Raw genomic sequence first — 12,583 nt, 5'->3', positions numbered from 1 at the left:
TCATCTTGTCTAGGAACATACCGACTTCCATTGCAGCCTCTTAGAGTGGTACCACTCTTGAACTCAATGGGCTTCTTTCATTGGATTTTCCTAGTTAAGGTGAGGTTAAGAGGGCTAACTCTTTGCTTCTTTCTTTCTTTATCATCAAATTGGATGGAAAGAGAAAGCAGACAGGTTAGTGATTTTTGCTTTTATCCTCTCTGAACTGTGGGCAAAACATTATTTGTCTCAAGGTCTAACGAAAGTGGAAAATCTGAATCTTCTACATGCAGTGAAGACGTGTGCTCTCCCTCCATTAAAGAGCAGGCATGGGTATGAGCGGCACACTGTCACCAAAGATATACATCAAAATCCAGTGAAAGGAGAGGAAACATGTCTCAGCATCACTCAATGTTTTGACGTTACTCTAGCAACCAGAAATAGTAAAGGGAGTTATAACATAGCAAAATAAATAATCTGAATTCATTCGCATGTAAAGTGCTATTACACTCTGAATATGGATTTTTCACTTCAAAGTATGGCTGCTTTGTTGAAAGGTGGGTACCAGCTGCCCCTCTGACTTCATTAAACCCACTCTACCTTTGACTATTTTATGACTTAACTTTCTTTCAGTCTATCTGAAAACCTGTAAACATGACACTGGAAAGCTTTATTATTCTATATATAATCTATTACTCCATTAATGGACTATCTAATCCAAGAAACATCATAATGTTGTCTATATGGATCCACACAGGATATATGATCTTTCTTTGTGAATTTGTAAAGGGCCTCTAAAGTTTAGAGTCTAAAATTTTCATGAACAAAGAAAGATAATTTTTTACTTTTTTATCTTTTCTTGTATCTATTTCTTTTTAAGATTTGCATGATATTACCTCCACAAAATAGTAAGATTGCCCAAAAAATGTATAGAGTGAGAATTAGTGAATTGCAAAAATATTGAAGAATACATTTCCTGAATTTATATGATTAAAAATGTTCTATAGGATGCCTATATGAGTTCCTTGTTTATTTTACAAACAGTATTTGTCCATTTCCAAGCTTACAGAAAATGGGAAAGGAAGTAGCTTTAAGCTCACTGTGTGGCTGAAGGTTGTAACTGTAATTTCAAGTGACAGAGACTGTATCGTTAGAAATTGCATTCTGTCCCTTATGAAAAGCATCCTGTGTGAAATAGTATTTGCTGAATTAGCCGGTGGGGGCGGCAGTAAGTGATGGACAAGACAAGGACACATGCTCCTGTTTCCACCGAGAGGAGAGTGGGGGAATGGGATGAGTTAGTGTAAACTTGCTCTTCACCGAATTCTGACTTAGCCATGGCTTATTGTGTGATTTGGAATGTAACTTATTTACCTCATGATAAAACTGGGATAATGCTACCTAATAAGGAAGGCTGCAAAAGTTTGAAAACATACAGATGTGCCTGACTTATAGTATAGTTTAAGTAACTGACAGCCTCCACAAATGAGCATCAGTTCCAGGAGTTGGCTTTTAAGTTGAACTCTTAAGTACCCTTTCTTTTTCTTCATGTTGCATGTTCATTCAGCAGTCAAGTAAACCAGTGGCTGCTTTTCTCTAAGGAGTCATGGCAAAGAGAATCTTTTTCTCTTCTTACTTACAGGAGAAAAAAAAATTGCTGAGTTCTTAATTAACTCTGAATTTTTAATATGGTGTTTTAGAAGGAAAGTTAATTAAACATTTAATGGTATGTGGGATGAGTCTGAGTCATAGTCATTCACAACTCCATACATTGCTGTCTCTGAAATGAGGAGGACAGTGCCTTTTGCCTTCAAGCTGCCTAACTTGTATTTGTCAGATATACATTGTGTTTCCGTGGCACTCGATTAAGAATGTTTCCTTTCAATTATTCTCTCCCCCCTCCCACTCCTTGTTTTCACTTGCCTTGGAGGGAAAGTTGCACAATATGGTGGAAAAAAATTCCTCTCGTGGAAAGGGAGGGGGGAGTACCCCTTTTACGATCTCAGTCAGCGGATTTACTTTATTCGAGGGAAAAAAAATGAACCAACATTATTGGAAGCAGATGTTGACACTGTGTCGGTTATTGAGGATGGGAAGAGTTGACTCAGTTGTTGCGTTTACAAAGGGGTATTGACGGCAGTCAGGGACCCTGTGATGGATCACCTTCCCATCTGTGGGTGGACAGCAGAAACTTCAAGGAACCAAATATGAAGTCACTCTGTGATTTTAACGTGCAAGAGACACCAAAGATTAAGCCTGTTTGGTGTCTTTTTTTTCTTAAACCCTTCCCTTCAGAATGCATAATGGACATCTTTCAGATAATGTTAAGAGGCTAGAGAGACAAGTTAAAACCGAATCTATTTAAAAATCTACAGTTTGAAGCATCCTTTCAATCCACCATTACAAGGCAAAAACTTGGATTAAAATAATTTTAGAAAGAATAGGCTATTTGTGTCAGCAACTAGTTGAACACACATATACAAGCCATGAAAGAAGGATGACTTTGGTGTTTGGGGGATGAAGGGAGTCAGCAAGGGAACCTTGGTTTCCAATAGCTTCCCAATGCTAATCGCCATGGTCACATGATCCGAGAACTAGGTCACAGATCCAACTTGTAGAATATTGCATAGTAGTTTTACTCTTAGTGCTTTCTGGGAATTCTTAAACTGTAAAATTAGTCATAGTTAGATGTTTTAACTTTTAAATTTTTGCTATGAGCTTTTATTTGCTTGAAACATTTTTGTGATGTGAAGTGATTAATCAAGGAGATACTCTTGAAGTTTTGACCAGTTTATATTGATCCAGTGATATTTTCTAAATCCGTCTTTAAACCGCAGGGAATTCTAATAGACTTAAATGTAATCTACCAATTCTGTTCTGTTGTGAAAGGCAACAGGGACATCTCTTCTTCTGGAAAGGGGCACACCATCACCAAGAAGTTTCTTTTAGAATTGTTTCTGACTACTAAATTTTAGACTAAGATTAGTTCCTTTTGAATATAAAATTCCTTAGAGGTTTTCTTCTTTTTGGCCTAAGATGTGAACTTTTCTCTTTATACTAATAGAAGTAGATTTATTTTGTTGTTGTTCTGTGCTGTGGCTAGAGCCAAAGGTACTGATTTTTACACACTTGGTTTAATGTGTAGGAGATGTATACTTGTGGACATTCTATTTGATTTATGAACACTATTCCATATAGGTACTTTTCAAAATGTACAACATAGGGTAATGTTCATGTGAGTTCTTTGTATCATTTAAGAATGCATATATTTAAAGGGAAACATGGATTCCTTTTGTTTTCATCATGTATACCTAGGTAAGGTGAAATACTTTTGTAAAGAAAAAGATACACAATATGATAAACTTTATATTTATCACTTGATATGTAGACTGAAAACTGATAATAGAACTCATATCTTACAGCATTGGCATACAGTGAGATTCCAGGTTTGTTCTGAGAGAAATCACACCACCTTGATTTCACATTTCCAGAAAGGAAAGCCAAGCAATCTTGGCTATGCTGTTGTTGTTAACTAATGAATAATGTATAATTCTTAAAACTTTTGACTTTATTATTATAAAACCATATGATTTTTTTGCTGTTATTCTTCAAATGCAGGACTCCTATCTGTGTCACTGATATAAAATCATGGAAGACTTTGTAAGAAAAATGGATGACATTTTCTTTAATTTGCTTAATAAATAATTTAATGTGACTTTAATGATTGAGTCTGCACTTCTGGTAAATAAACCTGTTTCCTCTGTGTTTTCAAAACATGTAGATATTATTCAAAAATTGCATCTTAGATTTTATAAACTATGAGGTTACTTTCCAGTGCCATGACATTCATTTGTTACAGTTTGGAGTGGATTATGAAACACATGTTTATAATGGAAGAGCAAGTGAAATGAATTAATGACATAACATCAGGAGTCTTGAGAAGTTTTTCAGTATGATGCTTCTAAGGTATTTGTTTGACCCTTTGGGAAACATGTTTCCACATTTGTCAGCATAGAACTTTCTGTAAGCAATAGCAGAGGACAAGTCAACAACAAAAACAACAACAACAACAGCAAAACTCTTCTACAGTTGACTGACATGGAAGAAGTGGCCCTGGAGAAGAAGTTTCTAAGAGTTTGTATTGTGAAGGAAGTTATTCATGCTCATTGCATAGACCCTCTTTTTTTTCTTCTCAATTGCTTTTTTTAAATATGGAAATGCACATTTGGAAAGCAATCAATATCCTCCAGCAATGCAGGTCAAATCATTTGGCATAGTTAGACTAGGGTACTATAAGAGCGACTTATGGCTGTTCAAAACCATAACTAAAAATAATAATGACTTAAGACAACACAAACAGATTGTTTTACAGTTCTGCACCTGTTGGGCTTCTAATCTATTACAAGTTTTGTCTTGGGCTACAAAGCACAGACTGTAGCCTGTTCCCATACTCTGAGAGGACATCTGTACATCTGCTTTCTGTATCCCCAGTCCTTCTGCCCTGGGCCGTTCTTCCTTACTCAAAACCAGTCCCCCTCACCTGGTGCTACTCACCCACATTCTCTTCTACCTCCTCCTTGCAAGGTAAGGTCCCCTTGTGGTTACAAATTAATTCTACTGGTAGAATTCAGGAGAGTGTTTGTTATTTCATAGCCCTTATGTCTGCATGAGATAAATGTTCTCAAATTTGGGAGAAAGAATGTAAACACATCTTATTCTACCACAATTATTATTGTCTTCAGTGGGTTTCTTTAAATCAGTTTGCAACCAAGGAGGACTTACTACTTCATTGGAAATTAACAGAGCATAATCTTGGATTCAGTGTTTGTGTGAGATACTGTCTTACCTTTAGATAATAGGATATCAGAGACATTTCTGCTGTTTCTTCAAATGTTTCATGAAGTTTTCGGGACATATTGTGGAGTTGGAGAATCCAAGAGGTCAACACTAGAGCTCAAAGGAGTGGAACTACACTCCTAGAGTGAGTGTAGTTTCTTACTGAAGTGTTTTCTCTGAGAACAACCAATAACGATTTAGTTATTTTGCTTGGGGGCGGGTCTTAGGCCCATCCTGTGAAGTGCCAATTCCCCAACCATATCACTTGACTAAATAGTGACAGAAAACCACATTGACATGCTGAAGTCTTAACACTTCTGTCTAGATAGAATCATTCCATCTGCTATCAGTTAAGCAGTGGGAAACTATTTCAGAAAAGCAAGCATGTTTTGATAGTTTTAATGAGCAAAGTAGAAATCCACACTTTGGAATTTGGCTGATCAATAAATGAGCTGCAAGTCTGTTGGAAACAACAGTCAAACACGAGTGCTCTGCTTTCATACCAAGTTTGGCTGTGGCTGAATGAAGAACACCAGCATTGATCCTTGTCTTGCCCTTGGAGGAGCCGCTATTTACAGAGAGCCAAATATAGCAACAGAGGATTTACTATGTTGCCAAAAAATACAAAATCTGTTCCCCTTTAAGCACGATACTTTATCCTTTTCTTGTGTATCTTACTAAAAGCAAAATATAGCTTTAAACTGCTCGATTTCTTCTGTTGAAAGTTCCCTAGCCTTTTTTGAATGAGTTATGTGATTATGTGTGGTTTTGTGGTGTTTCACATTTCCAAAAGAAATCAGTTATATGAGAAGTCCATGTAGTGCTGGGTTTTCTTACAAAACCAAAACACTTTTAATGATGGATGTGCTAATGAATTTGACCGTAGTAATTGCCATTTAATGTGTGTATCAAATTATCCTGTATACATTGAATATATACAATTTTTATTTTGTCAATTAGTAAAGTTGGATAAAAGAACATACATCAAAGATAAAGATAATAGCAATTAAGAAACTTCAATTTTGACAGTTTAGGAAAACCAAGAATTACTCAATAATGTCAATACATATTTTGTTTTGTACAGGATTTTAACAGGAAAAAAAGAATTAGTTTCAACTAATTATTTTCTCCATTTCTTTGGTCTTCGGTTCTATGTCATTTCATTTCTAAGTATGAGGTGATAAGTAGATTAATCCAGATCTCTCTACAATGTGGCTGATGACAGTGACTCTCTAGCTTACATGCTCACACATGCACACACACACACATAGAAGTGTATACAAGTGTGTGAGAGTGTGTGTGTGCGTGTGTGTGCATGTGTGATTTTGAACACAGCTTTGTAAACTTCTCTAAACAAATAGCTTTCTACAATGACAGATTTACCAGACATCTCAGTGGGGGATTTTAAACAAACACAAGCCTGTTTGGAAATACTTGGTGTGTGTAAATATGCAAAGTATGTTGAGTAGTGCAGCCGTGTTCAACAGCTGCAGGGTGTACTCCCTCATCCTTAGGAAGAATATTTTGGTGGTAATGGCATTCATTTTCCCATCTTGGCTTTGCCCTTCCCCCATGAATCTTCTGACAGCACAAACCTAACACCCTCTCCCGCTTACATGCTAATTCCAAGAGGATCATTTCCCTGGATTCCCACTGGGAAAGGTGGGTGGTGCCTTGAAGGAATGTTTTTGAGTTTAGCGATGTTGTAAGGGCTGCACTTTGGAGAACTTGCTTGGACTTGCTTTGACACCAACCTCACACAGAACCCAGACACTCCGCAGGCCAGATTCCACTAAGGCTTGTCACAGCACGGAGTGGGTGAGAAAGTCCTGTTGTGAGTGGCCTTCCGGCAGTGATGGTCCAAACTTTCGATCACAGAATAGCCATTTTAAGTGTGTCATCACCTTCTGTAACATCAGACACTAAACTGATTGTGAAAGTAAACATGTGCCTGTCTCTGAGAACCCGAAGAGCAGGGGGTGGGGTGGGGGAACCTCGGAGGAGCTGTAAAATGTGAGTCTGTTATTAAAGCATTTTGTTGAAAGATGGTGGAGGAAAGGGCTACGACTTTGAAGAGGGACAGTTAGACCCTAGAGACAGAGCCCACGGCAGTATGCTGCTATCACAACTGTATTTCCTCAGTTTAAATGTCGTGGAAAATCGATGGAAAGAAAACTAAGTAGTTTGAGGGGGAAAATTACTGAGAAATACAAAGAGACGAGAACTAAAAAAATAAGATAAGATAACCCCAAGCTTGTCTGTAATAATAAGTACTGCTTGAAACTAAGGAATCTTCACAAATAGCACTATGAAGATTGGTATTGAATTTTAATGAAATAAATGGAGATTTGAATTTAGACAATGTTGCTTATTTAGAAGCTGTATATTCTTCTTTAGTTTTCTTAGCTGCTAATGCAATCAACTGGAAAATGAAGATATTAAGGGTCACTATGTCACTATTTGGAGAATTATAAAGTTTAAAAAGGAAAAAAAAAAAAAAAAACATGGTTCAGTGTGCTGCTTTCTCTCATTCCTAAACTGGGCTTCCGTCTTATGGAAATGTTCAGTTAAGTCATTGCCAAGAGCATTCAAGTGCAAGTGACAAAGCCAGGGCTCAACCTAGATGTGATCAAATGCAAACCTCCAGAGCACCCAGCTGCTTCCCCTGGTTTCTTCTAACATTACATCTGAACGTCTTTGCTGTCAGAGACATTAAAAAAAAAAAAACAAAAAAACCCGCATGGCAAGTTAGGATGTATCAATAGAAGGGGCTAAAACACAACCAGGAACATGATGCTTTGGGAGAACGGGCAATCTGACTTTTCTGAGCCACTTAGATTTCTAATAGACTTTGGGATTGCAGAACATTCTTTCTAATTTGGGGATGCAGAACCAATTCCTTCAACATTCTGGTTTGAAAGTTTAGGGTTGTTTTTCTTACAGGATTAACCTCAAATATTATTAAAAAGCAATGGGTTAGAAGAAATGCAACTTATTTTTGTTGACGTTTTATTTTTTATTTGAAGCTGCCAATCTCTGATCTCTTTAATTGATGAATAAAATCTCATCAATTAAATATAACAAAATTAGGGGCTAGAGAGATGGCCTAGCAGTTAGAAGCATTTGCTGCTCTGCAGAGGAGGGATTTCCTCCTTGACACTGGTATGGTAGCTCACAACTGTGACTCTAGTTCCAAGGATCCAACACCGACTTCCAGCTTCCCCTGGAACCAGACAAGCACACATATACACAGACAAATCACTCATACAACAAAGTTAAGTCTTTTAAAAATTCATTTTTATTCTGATTTTTATATTAAAGAAAATACTTTTGAAGAACACTCTTTTCTCACACTGTGAATACACACTACAGTAAGATGATGTTCTAAAACAAAGAATTAAAAAGTATACAGTCATCTGATCCCAGTTTGTCAAAAGGATAGAGGGTGTGAAATAACTTGGTTTCAATAGGGTCTTTTACTTGCTAATTGTTTGCTGTGGGAAAAGGTGCACTTTCTCATCATTCAGAATGAAAAGTCAACACCTATATTACAGACTGAATATGTGAATTTAATATGACAATGCATAAAATTGGCTCAACAGTGGACTTATTATGAAGCATAGGCTTTGTTAGGCATACCCAGATGGGGACTTTACCAAGCCCCATTGGGTCCTCAACAGCGCTGCCCAAAACCTGTTACCCGGTTCCCATTTTAAGCAATGAAATTGAAGAGTAGAGATCTTAAATAACTTGTGTAACACAGAGTTAGCACTGGGTAATTCCGCAGGCTAAATCATTTCTATGCTCCTCGCTTCTCCATTATATCATGCTGTCTCTCCATTTGCCAAGCTAAATCTGGATACTTTCCATTTGTCCTCAAGTGTCCTCAGAAGCTGTTCGTATACTAGGATGTAGGTTATTGTATTAGATGTGGATCTAGTTGGAAAATGGCCAACTATTGCCTCAACTCTAAAGCTACACATAGTTACTAAAGTGATGTTTCTTTAGCACCATCCTTCCTATGCCATAGAGTTGATGAAGTCCTCTACTTGTTCAAAATATATGGTAAAACATGTCGGAGAAAAGAATGAAAACATTCTAACGTGTACCTAGGATGAGGTAAATACAATATTCTTAAATGGAGATAGGCTAAAGGTATGCAGATAATTTTTTAAAAAATGTGTAATGCATATAACATGGATAGTCATTCATCCCAAGGCCTGGAAGGTACTTGGTGAAACAAAGAGCCTTGAAGCCTTGCCCTTGATAGCTCACAGTGAACATGCCCTTAAGCAAGCCACTTGAACACAATCCTCCCATGAAAAAGCAATCTGTGACCTCATTTTAGAAGCACATGTACTGCAATATGAATGATACAAGAGAGATTAGCATGATTCCAGTGCAAGAATACCATACCAGTACCTGAAGTATTGAATGTTTGTAGGAATAAGGCAGAGGGTGACAGAGCAAGACAACCAAAATTCTCTTCAGGACCTGGTGAGCTTCAGCAGAGGTGGACCCCCACTCCCCTCCCAGAACCAATACACACACACAAGAATTCCCATTTCAGAAGCATCGGTTTGTGGCTTTGCATCTTTAAGTTTCCTATCTGTTGTGGTATATTCAGCTGAAATTTTGCATAAGATAACCCAATTGCATTGTGAATAAAATTTTTAGGGGTTCACTTGGAAGGAAGGAGACAGAAGAAGAAGCTAAAATGTTTTTTTTTTTAAATTTACATAGACAAGTAGAAAACTTGTAAAGGTGATACTGGATATGTGAGGGCATCTTAAAGTTAAGCAGAGTGAGGCATGGGTTTTCTTTTGCATGAAATGTCCTGCCTTTGTTTTGGATGTAAAACATGCTATAAGGTGTTTGTGACTATATGCGGCTATGAGCAAGAAGAGTTACAGCAAGTTTCAAGTAATAATGTCTTTTGATACTGAAATGGCGCAGAGAGAATGAGCTCTGGGTTATTTGAAGAGAAGTTTCTGACCTAGTTGTTTTGCTAATGACCTGTGTACCTCTTGAAAAAGTTACCAAATGTTCTTGCTGCATTTCCTCATCCTCATCTAACTGGGAGAGTCAAAGTATACCATCTAAGGTTCATCCCCATTGAGAGTTGAATGATCATATGTCTATTCTCTTTTGATATACAACCAAAGCCTAGTTAGACCCCAGATTTTTTCCTGGAGTAAGAAAAGTTTGGAAAGAATAGTCTAATTAGAATAAAAAAAATTGATAACTTCTTTACATGCTAATGGGAGTCCAGGCTACAACAGTTCAATAATGACATTGTACAGAGTGAAACAAAGAAAAATTCCAAAGAATCTCTGCAACAAATGCCATTGGTATTTATGTAATCTGAAAAGGGAAAAAATGAGAAGTAAGAGAGACATGATTCCCTTAGGGATTTGACATCCTGGAATTTGTATTTTTAACACAGTTTATCCTGCAAGGAGCCAATATGCAAACCTGTGTGTAATTTAGAAGTTTTTCTCATCCCATGTGTCCCACATGCTGGTTTGAATTACTGAGGATGGAAAATAGAAATGGGGGAGGAATAAAAAACATTTACAGCATTCCTATTACTAATTATGTACAGCACAGTAGACAGCTATGGATATGTCACTAAAGACACATCAGTGCATCCAGCCTCATCTCCCACTTCAAATCTCATGATCTCCTGCTCATCAGGAATATAAAATCATTGCAATGATTCAAAAGTATTTGTCACCTCTTCAGGATGCCATAGGATGTCCTAAAAAAAATTTAATATGACCACTGTTCCCTCACAGAAACTTTAATCAACTTGGTCTGGCTGTTCCATGTATTTGAATCTCCATCACATTCTTATTTATCAATAAATTTACCAATTATCCAAATTCAACTTCCTTCACTTTTTATAAGCCATGTCCCCTTAAGTTCTTGTCAACCATCCTATTACATACCTAATCTGGTTTAATTCTTCTAATGTGTTGTCGTATACATATAACCCAATCAGTTTGATGTTCACTTTGCTGAGCAAGGGAGGTGACCCAGTGTGGCCAAAGAATTCTAATCTGAAGTAAAGGAAGTAATGACTTCTAGTGTTGGATCAATTACTGCCTATGTAGTACACAGCCATGTCACCTGTTCTTTGCATATTTAGGAGCTATTTAATCAGAGTGATGATGTGGGAGTGATTTCTTTCTAATCTGTTGCTTTTATTGGTTAATTAATAAAGAAACTGCCTAGGCCCATTTGATAGGCCAAGCCTGAAGGCGTAAGTCACTAACAATGTCACACCAGTTTGGAATTATGATTAACAGGGTGATATTTATTTAAAAGAGAAAAAACTTACAGATCTCTGTCCCAGACAACAGCCCTCTGCCCAACCAGGAAGGGAGCCAGTGGAGCAGGAAGTGAAGAGAGAGAGAGGAGAGGGAAGTGGCCGCTTTTTTAAATGGAGAGAGACCACGCCCCAATGGCTGGTATCTCAGCGGCCATAGGCTGGAGGAGAGGGAGGACCTCCCGCAACACAAGCCTTAGGTGTGTGGAGTAAACAGAACAGAATGGTGGGAGATAGAAGTAGAGTCAGGAGTTGCCATGATTCTCCCATTCCAGACAGACGCAGGTTAAGATCTTCCCTGGTAAGCCAGCTCGTGGTGCTACACAGATTATTAGAAATGGGTTAGATCAATATGTAAGAGCTAGCCAATAAGAGGCTAGAACTAATAGGCCAAGCAGTGTTTAAATGAATACAGTTTCCATGTAATTATTTCAGGTAAAGCTAGCCGGGTGGTGTGAAGACAGCCCTGCCACTCCTCCTATAACAGAGTGAATCCTTTTCAAATCCTGAAAAGATACACACAGTATCAGAAGTACATGTTCTCTTAGCACTGACAGGAAACTAGAGGTTAGTTCCAGGAGATGGGGACCAATGGTAGTACTTTTTCTCCTGCTTTGCTTTGAACCATATATGGTAGGAGCTGAGGCTGGGTTTCACAGTTCAAAGGCTGCTGTTCTAATCTTCTCTCAGACAGCAATGGTGTAGGAGAATTGTCTGTATTCTGTCAATCATGATTCAAATAAATGCTGATTGGCCATGCAGGAAGTATAGGTGGGAAAACCAGACAGGGAGTAGAAATGATGCAATGAGAACAGGAGAATTCTGGGAAGGAGGAAGTTGATTCCTCCTACTCCTGCCCAGATCACAGAAGCAGCAGGATGTGATCTGCCTCACTGAAAAAGGTACTGAGCCCCATGGCTAACATAGATCAGAAAAACGGGTTAATCAAGATGTTAGAGTTAGCCAGTGAGAGACTAGAGCTAATGGGCCAATCAGCTTATAATTTATGGAGACCTATGTGTGATTTTCTTTGGGGCTAAACAGTTGTGGGGTAAAGGGCAGGACAAAAACCCCAACAAGCCTATCCCTCATGTTACACAGCAATACTCCCAACCTCTATCTGGCACCCAGAATTTAGGCTCCCAGGAAACTGCTTCTTGGTTTTCCTTACACAGTAGGATTGTTCTCAGATCATTCCTCTCTGGTTGGCTTCACTGACTTCTTAGGTTTTCTGTCAATATTTTTATGATTCACATCACTGTTTTAGAAATAAGTGTGAAGCCAAGTGGGTTAATTCCACACTTGGAAAGCGGAAGCAAGCAGATCTCAGAGTTTGTACCCTGTCTACAGAGCAAGTTCCAGGGTAACCAGGATGACACAAAGAAACCGTGCCTTAAAAAAATCAATTGTAGTAATATGAGCGGCGGGCTGCATCCC

The sequence above is a fragment of the Microtus ochrogaster genome, chromosome 2 (genome assembly GCF_000317375.1).
Source record: "Microtus ochrogaster isolate Prairie Vole_2 chromosome 2, MicOch1.0, whole genome shotgun sequence".
Classification (NCBI taxonomy): Eukaryota; Metazoa; Chordata; class Mammalia; order Rodentia; family Cricetidae; genus Microtus; species Microtus ochrogaster.
Note: the sequence above shows the minus strand (reverse complement) of the source record.